Source organism: Podarcis erhardii, assembly GCF_964252035.2.
Source record: "Podarcis erhardii genome assembly, chromosome: 8".
Lineage (NCBI taxonomy): Eukaryota > Metazoa > Chordata > Lepidosauria > Squamata > Lacertidae > Podarcis > Podarcis erhardii.
In genome coordinates, this window is record NC_138499.1 from 55873823 (window position 1) to 55887232 (window position 13410).

General features: G+C 42.7%; 1 protein-coding gene across 1 annotated transcript in view; it reads left to right on the forward strand.

The window, feature by feature from the left end:
- The window catches only part of ZNF407 (zinc finger protein 407), a 334428-nt gene that overhangs the window by 1676 nt on the left and 319342 nt on the right, over positions 1-13410 (forward strand). The window lies entirely within an intron of this gene.

Here is a 13410-nt window from a genome sequence, read left to right on the forward strand (position 1 = left end):
GGCCAATCAGTAACCGTCGGCGGGTCATTTGCTTGAGGAGGGAATTCCTGAGTGGTTGGGCATGGAGGGCGGGAAGACGGTTTCATATAGCGATTGGCTAACGCCTCAAGGCTTCTCATCCACTTTTTTTTTTAAAGAAAGGAAGGGGGAGGAAAAAAAGTTTGTCCAGAGTGCGCATGCGGAAGCTATTCGTGGTCTGTGACTTCTTCGTGTTAGCACTACGCATGTTCGTCGCGCGGCACCTTTTCAGGAGCGAGGGGGACTGGACGTTGCGCACGCGCCTTTTCGACCGTGGCTTTAAAACCGTTCTTTTCAGGGGGCTGTGATTGCGCTTGCGCGAGGGCTTGTATGTTTGCGGGTGAGCGATAAGGGACGCCTGAGCTCTTCTTCCTGGGCCGAAGGAGGAGCGCACGCGCACTGCTGTCGCTGGCCAGCAAAAAATTCCAAAATCTGGGGCAAAAAAAATATATTTTAAGGGCCGTACAAAACGACACAAGCTTCCGAGTTCATCCCAACTCTTCATCAGGCTGGCAGTTTTTATGTAAAAAAAGACAAGAAAACTGGGGAGGAGGAGAGCATGCTGGACACCTGAACATGTTGGAAGATTCAGGGCAGATAAAAGATAAAAATGATTCACATTTCCTGGCATTGTGGAGCTGGAAGTTACCCAAAGGATCATTTGCAATGCATACTTAAACTAGAAATGGCTACCACAACAGGTAGCAATGTCCAACAACTTGGAACAGCTTTAAACAAATTACAGTGGTACCTTGGTTCTTGAATGGCTTAGTTGTCGAACAAATCAGCTCCTGAACATCGCAAAGTGTTCTGGTTTGTGAACCTTTTTCGGAAGCTGAACATCTGATGCGGCTTCCACTTGAGTGCAGGAAGCTCCTGCAGCCAATTGGAAGCTGCACCTTGGTTTTCGAACAGTTTTGGGAATCGAATGAACTCCCAGAACGGATTAAGTTCATGAACCAAGATACCACTGTACACAAATTCATGGAGGAGATTGCTAGCCATTAAAGGTAGATGGTTGGCTACATTGAGAACGGGGTACTGGACCTGATGGGCCTTTGTTCTGATTCGGAGCGGCTCTTAGATATTTCGGGGGGGGGGGGGGAGTTGGCATGATTTAGAAACCACAAGGTTGGCATTTAGTCACAGTCAAGATGGGAATGTAGGAAGAGAGTACAAACTTGTATTGGGCTCTGCTTGGAGCTATGCAGATATTAGCTTGTATTCGAGGGCTGCTGGGATAAAGCAGTAAATAATGGCTGTTTATGAAGGCGTGCTGTAACCCAGACTTCACATGGCATCACAGTTTCAATCTAGCCCATGAAAACATAAGCTGCAATAAATGGGTTATTTTTAAAGATTTAACAAGTGTCTTTGTTGTTTCTGGTTCTACATGCTAACTAATCCAGGGATGGGGAACCTTTTTCAAGTTGAGGTCCACATTCGGGGTACATACACATAGGCGCCGACTCCATGGGGCCTGAGGGGGCCCGAGCCCCCTCAAAAATTCGTTTGGGGGCTCCGCCCCCCCAATAATTTAAGAAAATTATTAGTTATATTATGCTTTGTAAAATCACAAAATTATGTTGGTATTTTTTATTTTCCTTGTTTGACAATAGTTACCTTTTAAAATACATTCAGTAATGAGTTAAAACAAAGCCACTCCCGATCTAGAGAGGGGGTGGGGTTGCGGGCTCTCGACCCATCAACAATCTTGCGGGGCTGGCGTCAGCCCCGCGAGAAGCGGGGATTCCCCCTAGCTCATTAATATTCACCGCCCACGGCTGCCGCAAAGGGCGGGCCCTCACAGGTTCACTTAAGGTCGGGGCAGCCCGGGGCTCGCCCCTTTTGTTCCCCCAGCAGCAGCGGTTTGGAGGTCAACCTTGCATTGACACCCCCTTCTGTTCTTTCTATATTTTTAACTTTAAATTATTTCAAGTTGGAGGCTTGTAGATGATAAGCTAATGAAGACCTTTTCTTAAGCATGTTGTGCAGGATTGTTCTGAATTTATATCCCAGCTACCCTTATCTTACAATTTGAGGTTCCTATTTTGCGACTTCTTCTAAAGAGCAAAGGGGCAATTTGACTATCCAGTTTTAATGAAAAGCACTGTTTTAACCAAGGGAAAGTAGATAACAGCTTTATGATAGTATTCTGAAAATACAGCACATACAGAGAGGACTGTCATTTCCCTGATATTAATTACCTGATCCATTTCAGTCTGGTTAGTGATCTAGTTTTGGAATTGCTTTGGTTTCTCTGATGAATAGTCTGCAATGGAAGAGGGAAAGGGAAGTGTGTTCCCATTGTCTTTATTGGAAATTTCAGTGACTTTTGATACCATTAGCTTTGTGGAGAAGTACCATTGTACAGTGGCTCTGGTTTTTAATGGAACACAGATCTAAAATATGATACTGGAGTACTAGTACTCAGCCTCTTGACCTTTGACCTGTAGAGTGCATCAAGGGTCTCTATTCAAAGTGCTATAGAATTTGGAAGAACCTTTCTTCACATGAACTTGCCCCCTCATTGAGATAATTAGCAATGGTTTTCTTCACTGTCCCACCACTATAGACAATTGGTTAGAGGAAACATGGAACAGAGTATTTTTTGTAGCAGTGCCTAGGTTTTGGAACTCTCTCCAATGAGTTACCCATCTGGCCCACACGTTGCAATGGGTCTCTGTGAAAACTGCTTGGTTTTCTCGATGCTACGATTTATTTTTCAACTTGCTTTATGTGATTATAATTTCTGTGTTTGTTGCTTTGATGTTTTGCTATTCAGTTTCTTTGTTTTATATGTTGCAGTGTATTTGCTTACTTTGTGACCATTGTTTTTATCTTATGTTACAGCCTGCTTGGAAGGCCTTTGGAGGAAAATTAGCCTTTTTAAAAAATAAATAAATACCAGAGCTACCGTTCCCCATTGTTGGCTGACACTTATGGTGAAAGGGGGCCTGGGTTCTTGAATATACAGCAATTGGAAGGGCTGAGAAGCATCTTCCACTGCTTGCCTCATCTGAAATCTCCTCTCCTTGCTATTATTTCCTTTTAAAATAGGGCACTTCTTTCCCTACTTATTAGTCTTGCTATACAAATAAAAAGGAGGAGAGGCTGGCTTTGGTACTTTTGATTCAACAAGGGGAATGATAGACTGAGGAGCAGGAGGAAGTAAGTACATATGGGTTGACCATTGCACTGTATGCTTGGCAGCATTGAATGTCTCTAGCCTTCTTTGCTGCTTTAGTCATGTTCAAAGAAGGATGTGGTGGATGCTGTCAGGGGTAACGTATACATGGGCTCTGACACCAACATCCACCCATTCAAGTGCACTATTTACAAATGGCAATATCTGAAAGCATGGAAACCAGGGATGGGTGGAGCAGGTGTCCTGACAAGGCTTCCTCCATTCACACATTCTAAAAATATTACATTATAAAAATCAATTAAAATCAAATTAATGGCAACTAATTAAGCAAGATTCTAAGCAGGTTGCCAGAGGAGGGAGTCAGGCTGCGCCCTGACCAAAGGCCTGGTGGAACAACTCTGTCTTGCAGGCCCTGCGGAAGGATGTCAGGTCCCGCAGGGCCCTAGTCTCTTGTGACAGAGCGTTCCACCAGATTGGAGCCGCAGCCGAGAAGGCCCTGGCTCTAGTTGAGGCCAGCCTAACCTCTCTGAGGCCTGGGACCTTGAGGATGTTATTATTTGCAGACCGTAGGTTTCTCTGTGGGGCATACCAGGAGAGGCGGTCCCGTAGGTACGAGGGTCCTAGGCTGTATAGGGCTTTAAAGGTTAAAACCAGCACCTTAAACCTGATCCTGTACTCCACCGGGAGCCAGTGCAGCTGGTATAGTACCGGTTGAATGTGATCTCGCAGCGAAGACCCCATAAGGAGTCTCGCCGCGGCATTCTGCACCCGCTGGAGTTTCTGGGTCAGTCTTAAGGGCAGCCCCACGTAGAGCGAGTTACAATAATCCAGTCTGGAGGTGACCGTCGCATGGATCACAGTGGCTAGGTCAGGGCGAGAGAGATAAGGGGCCAACTGCTTAGCTTGGCGGAGATGAAAAAATGCCGCCTTTGTTATAGCTGTAATCTGCGCCTCCATAGAGAGGGAGGTATCGAAGATTACACCCAAACTCTTAACGGACGGTGCTGGCGCTAGTTGCACCCCCGCAAGAGATGGGAGTTGCCCCCTCAATCCCATATCATCCCGCCCCAGCCAGAGGACCTCTGTCTTCGAAGGATTTAACTTCAACCGGCTCCCACGTAACCATCCAGCCACAGCTTCCAGACATCTCGCCAGTGTATCGGGGGCCGAGTCAGGATGGCCATCCATCAACAGATAGAGTTGGGTGTCATCGGCATACTGATGGCAACCCAGCCCAAAACTCCGGACAAGCTGGGCGAGGGGGCGCATAAAGATGTTAAAAAGCATCGGGGAGAGAATCGCACCCTGAGGCACTCCACACACCAAGGAGTGGCGCGATGACAATTCCCCCCCGAGCGCCACCCTCTGTCCCCGACCAGAGAGAAACGAGCGCAGCCATTGAAGGACTGTGCCCTGGATCCCCACGTCGGCAAGGCGGTGGTCCAGGAGTTCGTGATCGACCATGTCGAAGGCTGCTGACAGATCTAGAAGAATCAGCAGCCCCGACCCGCCTCGATCCAGCTGCCTACGGAGATCATCTGTTAGGGCGACCAGAGCCGTCTCGGTCCCATGGCCAGCACGGAAGCCGGACTGGAATGGATCCAGAATGATTGACTCAGGGTATCATTGGTAGAAGGTGTGGATAATGATGTGCTTTTACTGTGTGAATGGAATGAGGGATGGGATACAAAGTGTTTGGATGCAATACTGAGCATTAGAAACAGCAGGGTTAGGTCGTTCCCAGCCTAATAAAGTTCATTGTTCATTAATAGTTCCACATTAATATTTTAATCGAATCAAATAAGTAGCCTTCAGTTATGATGAATATTCTAGAGGGGGCACATCATATTTTTATTTGAAGCTCGCTTCTTGAACTTGCCTTATATGCACACACTCAACCCCTGCAGTTAGAAATGCCACTGAAAGGATCCAAATAGAAGGAGACAGTTTGGTAACAAACCTCCCAGGGTTCATGAATTTTATTATCATATGCATGGAATTTTTGAATACTTGACAACTTTTTTCTTTCTCTCAAAAGGGTGAATATTATAGGATCAGCATTAGTTGCTTGTCCTTGTGCCGTAGCATTCTGAAATCTAGATAAAAAGCAAAGCACACAGTGGTTTGGACTATTTATTGTTCTAATCCAAGCTGTTTTGTATGTAAAGTTGGGAGGTGTGGTTCTCTGAGGCAGAAGTATGGCAGGCACTGGGTTGCTGCTGATAATGGCAGCCCCAAGCCTAATTTTCTCCTCTTTACCTATAAAGCTTAATAGAAGTCCCCATGAGGCTTAATGTGTTCCCAATGAGCACTTTGCTTTCTCACATCATTGCTTGCCACTGGCAGGAGTGTGGGAACTCAAGAGCATAGGGATGCAGTGATACCAGTTTCCATCCAACATGTTTCTATTACAGTCATACCTTGGGTTATAGATGCTTCAGGTTGCGTTTTTTTGGGTTGCGGACCACCGAAACCCGGAAGTACCGGAACAGGTTACTTCCGGGTTTCAGCGGTCGCGCATGCGCATAAGCACTAAATCGCTCTTTGCTCATGCACAGAAGTGCCGAATCGCAACCTGCGTGTGCGCAGACGCAGGTTGTGAACACTGCGAGTTGTGAACGTGCATCCCACACAGATCACGTTTGCAACCCAAGCGCCCACTATATAGGAAGGGTTTTGTCCATTTCGTTGCTGCTTACACGCTGTATCACGAATCATAATTCGTTTCGGGTTTTTCAGTAATGTTATTCATTACATAATATTTGCAGCTTTAGGGTGTGTGTGTGTGTGTTAAATCCAGTGTCAACAATTGCCTTTTGTGTTTGCATAAAGCAAATCTGGTCCTGACACCGAGCAAATATACTAACAGTGGCAATATCTGTACCAGTTTCAGTTTCCATCGGAATTCCTGTACATCCCTCTCTGAGCATGACGACGATGCATCATATGATTAGTTTTCAGTAGATTTGAAGAGGGAAGGGAGGTCTATACATAGGGATTCTGTTTTTGATGACAGCCTCATGCCTGTTGTTTAGTTCTTCACTATTTTTGGGAGGGACAGTATGCATTAATGGGAAGTTCCAAGCAGTTAGAACATTTGTTTCTTTGGTCGGGGACTGCAGTTGGTGTGCACTGGCTGTGTCTAGTTGAATGTGTGCAGGAGAACTTGGAAAGCACTTTGGCTTGGGACTGATCTAGCATAATTTGATTTGCTGTACATCTGCTAGTACTTTTCTGCTTGCTTCTGTGCCCCAGCGATCAGTTTTCCTGGAGAAAAACCCATTATCGCAATGGTCATTTCACAGTTTTAAATATTTCTTTTTTACAGTAATATTGTCACGTTTTACATGAGCACCAGCTAGCATTTCTTTGGTGTACAGATTTCATATTGAACTGATGGGTACATTGGGACTGCATAAATTAAACACGTTGTGATGGTGTTTAGGATATAGTACACTTATTTTTAATTCAGTTTTAACATTTTTCTCAGAAGACTATTTTCCTGATCAGATTAGATCTATATTGTGTGGAAGGGGGATACACAAGTGTTACCAAGCTGAGGAGTGAAGGCAGGGATATCTCTGACACCCCCCCCCCCAAATAAATGTTGTTTTATAAAACAAGATATTCAGGGTGTTGTAATTTGTCTAAGCCATCAGAATTGCCAAACGTGGGCAATTACATAATTTCACACTTTCCAGTAAAGTCAGACCCTGATTAAGCGGTTGACAGCCTGTGAGAGTGCATTCATTGACAGCTGATGTCTGTATTCCCTAAATTTGTAGTGATTGCAATCTGAGTGAAGAAGACATTGAGATTCAAGCCATTTACTCTGAATGAGACTCCTCTTTGACAAATGAGGAAAGTTCTGGGTTGTTGTTTTTTCCAGACATGAAAATTTCAAATGCATAAATACTTTGCTGCTACTGTATCTTGCTTTCTGCTGATGCCAGGTCTTCTCAGTGTCTTCGGCTCTTGCTGTCTTTCATTGCACCTGCTGTTCGTCATATTTATTTCATTCTTCTTTCCTCCGCTTTCTTCCCTCCATCTCCCTTTTACCCCCTTTAAACAGAACAATATGGTAATAGAAACCCTAATAGGAAGAAGGCACTGTTTAACTCGGTTGGAGTGCTACTAATCCAATTGCCAAACGCAACTACAGCACAGCATGCCTCTTAATTTCAAGTAAAATGGAAACTTCACTTTCTAAATTTACGGCACTGTACCACTTGTGTGAGTGAACAGTACTATTCCATGATTCCCATTTATAGTGAATTACAGAAGGGTATGGGTTTGATAATTATTTTGTTTATTAAACATTTATATGTCACTCTTTGAGCAAAATGAGGTTTCCAAAGTATGTTAAATTAAAACACTTAAAAGCAACCAATAAAAGAATGCAATGAAAGGAGAGCAATCTCTTTTCAGTCCTAGGTGAACACCTTTTTTAATTTCCCCAGGTCTTTTTAGTTTTGGTTTTAGTGCTGTTTACAGCTAGTAGATTGTTCTTCTTTCGTTAAATTCTTTTACTGGCTGATTTTAATTGTTCTAATGGTAGCACACTTTGAGAACCACATTTTGGTTTAAGAGTGATGTGTATAATGTTTACTGAAATGATAACAACCCCTAGTTTCAGTGACAGTACCTCATCCAACAACACATGATTAAGTGGGATCTGGATTAAGCTCTGGATGCAAATACTGTAAAGTGGCATCCAAACCACTATTAGACTTTGTATTCCCAGGACGTCCAAGATCAAGAAGACCCCTAACCACTTGGAAGAAGGTCCTTTGAACAGGTCTCCAAGGATGGTGGGAGAAAATGCTGCTGGTTTTCTGCCTCAGAGTTGGCTGGATAGACTTTTGCCTGTTTTGCATGGGATTCTCTTTGAGTTTTAAAGCCGCTTGGCTCTAGCTGTTGTTTTTGCAGCCCAGTTCCTTGGTGTAACAAGGAGCCAGACAGACTGTGCCTCTTAGAAAATGACACTTATGAATAATGTCGAAGGCTTGTGACATATCTGTATCCCAACATATAGTCAAGGTTTCAACAGGAGTGCAACCATGCCAACATAACTTCTCCTATGGCTTTGAAGGATCACTGATCTCTAAAGGTGGACCATTCCAATATGTTCCCCATCCTGCTGCAGAAAGAAACAGTAACAGCAAGTGAAAACCTCAGAAAAAGAAATGTGATCATGACAATCTCCCATGTCCTAATTTCTGTCCTCCTATCCCTACCAAAACACCAGCTATATCTTGTGGATCGGTTGCATATATTGGGACAGCTCCTTGGTTGTCATGGAGACCATGAAGTCCTGAGCTCATCAAAAAAGTCATTCCCTGTACCTAATAACTTATTGCCATTTGATAACTTTTATTCCTATGTATATTTCATGAGAGCCTTCTTTAAAATCATCATCATCATCATCATCATCATCATCATATCAGGCTCACCTGATGTATACCGTGAATACCGTGCCTGGAAGGAGTGATCAGGTCAAATAGAAAAACTTCCACATGATTTTCACTAGGTAAAATTCTGTTATTCCCAAATATATTTCACAGGCCTTGCAGTATCTCAGATCTTGCAAACTCATGCAATAGCAAAGTCTGACTTGTTGAGTTCTGTTTATCTCTGTTTCAAGCTTATCTTTTGACAGGACAGTACGATACAGATTGTTTCTGTATCCAGAAAGTCATGAACATCCCCTTTTTCTTTTAGCAATCTTGGTTTTAAAACTTCTCTAACATCTGCATTGATAATTTCACTTTAGTTGCCCAGAATAAACATACAGTCTTTCTGCATTTAGGACTGCCATTTAAAATGTAATAGTAGGCTCTGCATTTTTACTCTACCATACCTGATAAAATTACCTGAGAATGCCCTACAGAGATATTATCTGCCCCATACATAAAAGGACAAAAATATATTTCCATATTGCTTCAAGGAGAAATAGTGGACCTCCTGGGAGGGGTGGCAGATCTGCCTGCTGCCGCCGCCTTTGCTACCTCTTCCTTCTCCTCTTCCTCCCCCCCTCCCAACCTTCCAATGCTGATAATCACTTTCTCCTTTCATTCTAAGGTTGAACTTCACCATTTCCCTTCATTTCCAAGCTTATCTTACACCCTGCTTTCATTCTTCACTCCTCCCTTTAATTCTGATTATCTTCACTCCCCCTTCCCTCTCATTTCAACTGGCAGGAATGTGTGTGCCATTTTCTGGTTTGCTTCAGGTACCAAAATGCCTTGATCCGATCCTACATAGACTGTTACAGAAGTCTCTGTGCTTCTGTCAGAGAAATAATCTACAAAGGGAACAATATACTCCCAAACCAAGCCAGTTTGCAGGGTTGACCCTCTGTTAAGTTGTTCTGTCTTAAGGAGCAACCACTTAGTACTGGTCCATGCATTCTTATAGCACCAATTTGCTGGCCTCCTTGGAATCTTAGAATCACTAGTGGTCCTTTTGCAGATACATCATCTGGGTTTCTTTTGCCTTTTAAAGTTGATATGCAATGGCTGAGTTTGTGGTGGTGATCTTATATTTTATCTTGTTCAAAAATTGATGAGAAATTCCAAATTCAGCACATGCTAGCAAAACTTTTGAGTTTCAGTGTCTCTGTAAGACAATAGTGTGACAGTCACAGGTACAGAAAGCTAGGTACATATTCAATGTATGCATCCAAGCTGTACACAATGGGGGGAGGGGAATGAATTTCATTACCTATTTAAAAGGCACATTTTAGAGACTCTAATTAACTTTGGACAATGTTGTTGCCAGAGTGGCTCTATCTGTCTTTCTGTAATATACTCATATGATTTGCTGTCAGAGAGCTTGGCTACCCCCACTTGAGTGTGCTAGAGGGCTGCAGTTTGTCCTTTAACCTTACCTTCATGATGATGAATAAAAGGGCACACAGTAGCAGTATACAAAATTGACATTTTTTTATTTCTAACTTCACTTGTCGTCTTTCTTGTAATTTGATACGTTTGCACTGCTGTGTTTAATGATCCCTTTCCTGGGTATGATGAATTGAAATAGCTCATACCAAACTGACCTATTATTCTCCATTAGTTCTTCCTTACTGGTAAGTTAGATACACCCTGGCTTCTCTCAGTAGATGTTGCCTTCTGGATAATGGAGGTGTCCTGGATGCAATTTAGCATGCATCTGTGGTTTTGTATCAAAATAACTGTGCAGCAACTCGATGTGGCACTGTTTGAAGTAGAATTCGCCCCCCTTTAAAAACCCTTTAAGTATATTTGTAACTTTCACTGCACTGTTCTTTGGAGTTGCTGGCATCTGTCTGTCTCGAGAGGGGGTGAAGTCAAACCACTGAAGGACCACAGTGCCTGCTGTGGATGCAGAGGCCTCGTAACTGCTGCCTCCTGTGTTGTTTTTGTGGTGCTAGCAGCACCAAAGTAACCTCTCCAGGGTGCAAGCCTGGGTAGTGTGTATGGAGGTCCTGAGCTGCCCAGATGACAAGACCCCCTTCTTGGCCTTGCTGATGTGGTTCCAAAGGAAAGCAGAGCAATACATTTGGCACCAGCTTGGCTCCAGGAGTTGCTGGAAGGAGGCATACATGGCGCCATCCAACCGTCTTAGGACTCAACTCCGGATTTGTGTAAGGTTTACTCCTTAGCCTTTCCTTCTTCCAAAGGCCATGGGATATCCTAGTGCCTGGTTGTTGAGAAACCTAAACACTGAATTTAAGTAGCTAAGGACCTTTTTTGGGGGTGAAATAGGGTGGAGGGAGGGAAGGATACAGATAAACAAATTCCAAGTGGATACCTTGATCTTCCCTAATGGAAACCTTTGTGTTCTCATTTATGTACACATCTGGTTTATTGAACCCTCTTTGGTCTTTGAGAGATTGTGTTGAAATTCAGATTGAGAACACTCCAGCACCCAGGATTGTTTTCTCTTTAGTTGCCTAGAGAAGAAGAGAGTTCCCAATGCGATAGACCTGGGAAAACCTATTGTCCCACCATGATGGCAGTCATCTTATGCCAGCACAACATTACTGTAATAATAATAATAATAATAATAATAATAATAATAATAATATTTTTTTATTTATACCCCGCCCTCCCCAGCCAAGGCCGGGCTCAGAGCGGCTTACAAGCAATAATAAAAACAAGATGAATGTTAAAAACAAAAATAAAATACAACATTAAAATAATGGAACATTAAAATATTAAAATGTAGCCTCATCGCAGGAGGAGAAGGAAAAGAAAGAAAAAAAGAGGGAGTAGTAACATAGTTGGAATCCTGCACATGCTGAGCAGGAAAGTTGTGAAGAAGCTTCAAAATACAGGGAGCATGGCAACTATGCAAATTGCTGCCAATGTCTATCAAAATGCCGCTAATTCACACCAACCTTGTAGCGGCATGCTACCCACGTTAGACATTTATTTATTTTATTTTATTACTTACTACATTTAAATCCTACAGTTTACACTCAACAGTGGGAATGCCATGGCATCATCCTGCCCTATCACAGACACAGTGCCCTCAGGCAGCAAAAGCACAGCAGTATCTTTTTCAGGAATCCCTGCATACAGAGGCTGAAATCCCCTAATACCACTCCAACACACAGACCCCCAAATGGCCAGCAGAGTGGGATCTAGTTTCTTACCCTGGTTCAGAAACTTCAGATATGAACAATTATTTATTACTTGGTGCACTGTGTACTCTGTCGCTCTATTAGACATATTTATACTGTACTATTAAGAACTGAGAGCATTGTATGGATGCTGATTATTGTCCTAAATTCCCAATCTTAAATAGATCAGCACAGAAAAAAGTCATACTGAGTTTATAACATGCTTTCCCGTAAGCACGCTTAGCATTTCAAACCATAGCTTTTCTGTTTAGTAGCTTTTTCCTTCAGACTTTGTCCAGTAGTTATTTTTCCCATGACAAGATTGATAATTAAAAAAAAAAGGAAAGTTATAGGACAAGTGTACCAACACTCGGTATGGAGTGGAAATTTTACAGCTGAGTTATAAATCCCAGAAGCAGTATGGTTTATAACGGGAAAGTTAAAGGGAAAAATGGAGAGAGTGAAATAATACGTATGTAACCTTTCCCCCTCTCTTTAGTGAGTAGACCATTTAAACTAAATTAAGTAAAGGATGTAAATTCTGTTGTTTCAGTTTTTAATATTTCATGGCTGATTTTATAGATAAAAATTACATTTAACAATAAATATGAAGAAGAATTAATATGGCCTGTTCTGGTTTGATATGGAACAGCAAATCCCATTTCTCCTCAGCTGTAAAGAAAATTCATTATTATGTCTTGGATTGTAAGAGATGGCTTCATTGTGATTAGTTACATTGATGATAAAACAACCTTTTCGAAAATGGCACAATATACACGGGTTCTCATGTGTCTGTGTTTAATGACACTGAATTTGTGCATTTGCTACCCTTTTCACAAATCTGTTGCCTCCTCCTTGTATCCGAGCCCATTTTAAGTCATGCAAGTTACTTTTAAAAAAGAATAAGAAATGGCAATCTTATATCAAGCAACTAAGGTATATATAGTTTTAGGAGAGGCAGAAGTAATACTGCGGGCTTATTTTGAATGGCTCAAGGGCAGATGCAGTGCTGGTTTGGGACAAATGATGGTTTGCAGATTGGGAATCAGCTTTGGGATCATGTGCATCACCACCATCCCTCTCTAGCATGAATTCCTCCTTCTTTGCGTTGTCGAACCGCATGCAGAAATATGAGATCTGAAGACATATCTGGCTGCAGAGCTATTTCAGTCTTCCAAGCCTTGGCATGAGCGCTAGGGGAAAGGGAGAGAAACAGATACTCAACCATATTATATTATTTTGGCAAATGTGGAGTGATGTAACCACGCTAACTGCATTTGTGTCTGGCACAAATGTGCAGCTTCTTAGCCAGAGCCCCTCCCTATCGTTTATAAGTTGAGACTCAGCCCAGGAGCTCCTCAGAGCTCTCACCTATAGAGCAGAACGTGCTCCTTCGGGTCTCCCGTGTTTTCTGAGAAATTTCAGGCAAGACCTGACCCTTGGCTGCTTCTGAAGAACTGGGCAGTGAAAGGCTAGATTGCAAATGCAAGAATGGGGATTAAACCCAAACTGTGGTCATCATCATTCCCTTGGGGAGATAAAAGTGAAAACCATTTTGACGTGAAACTTGCAAACATAAATGCTTTGAGCACAAAAGTCTGCATTACTTAAGCATGTACAACAGATTGTTTTTGAATTG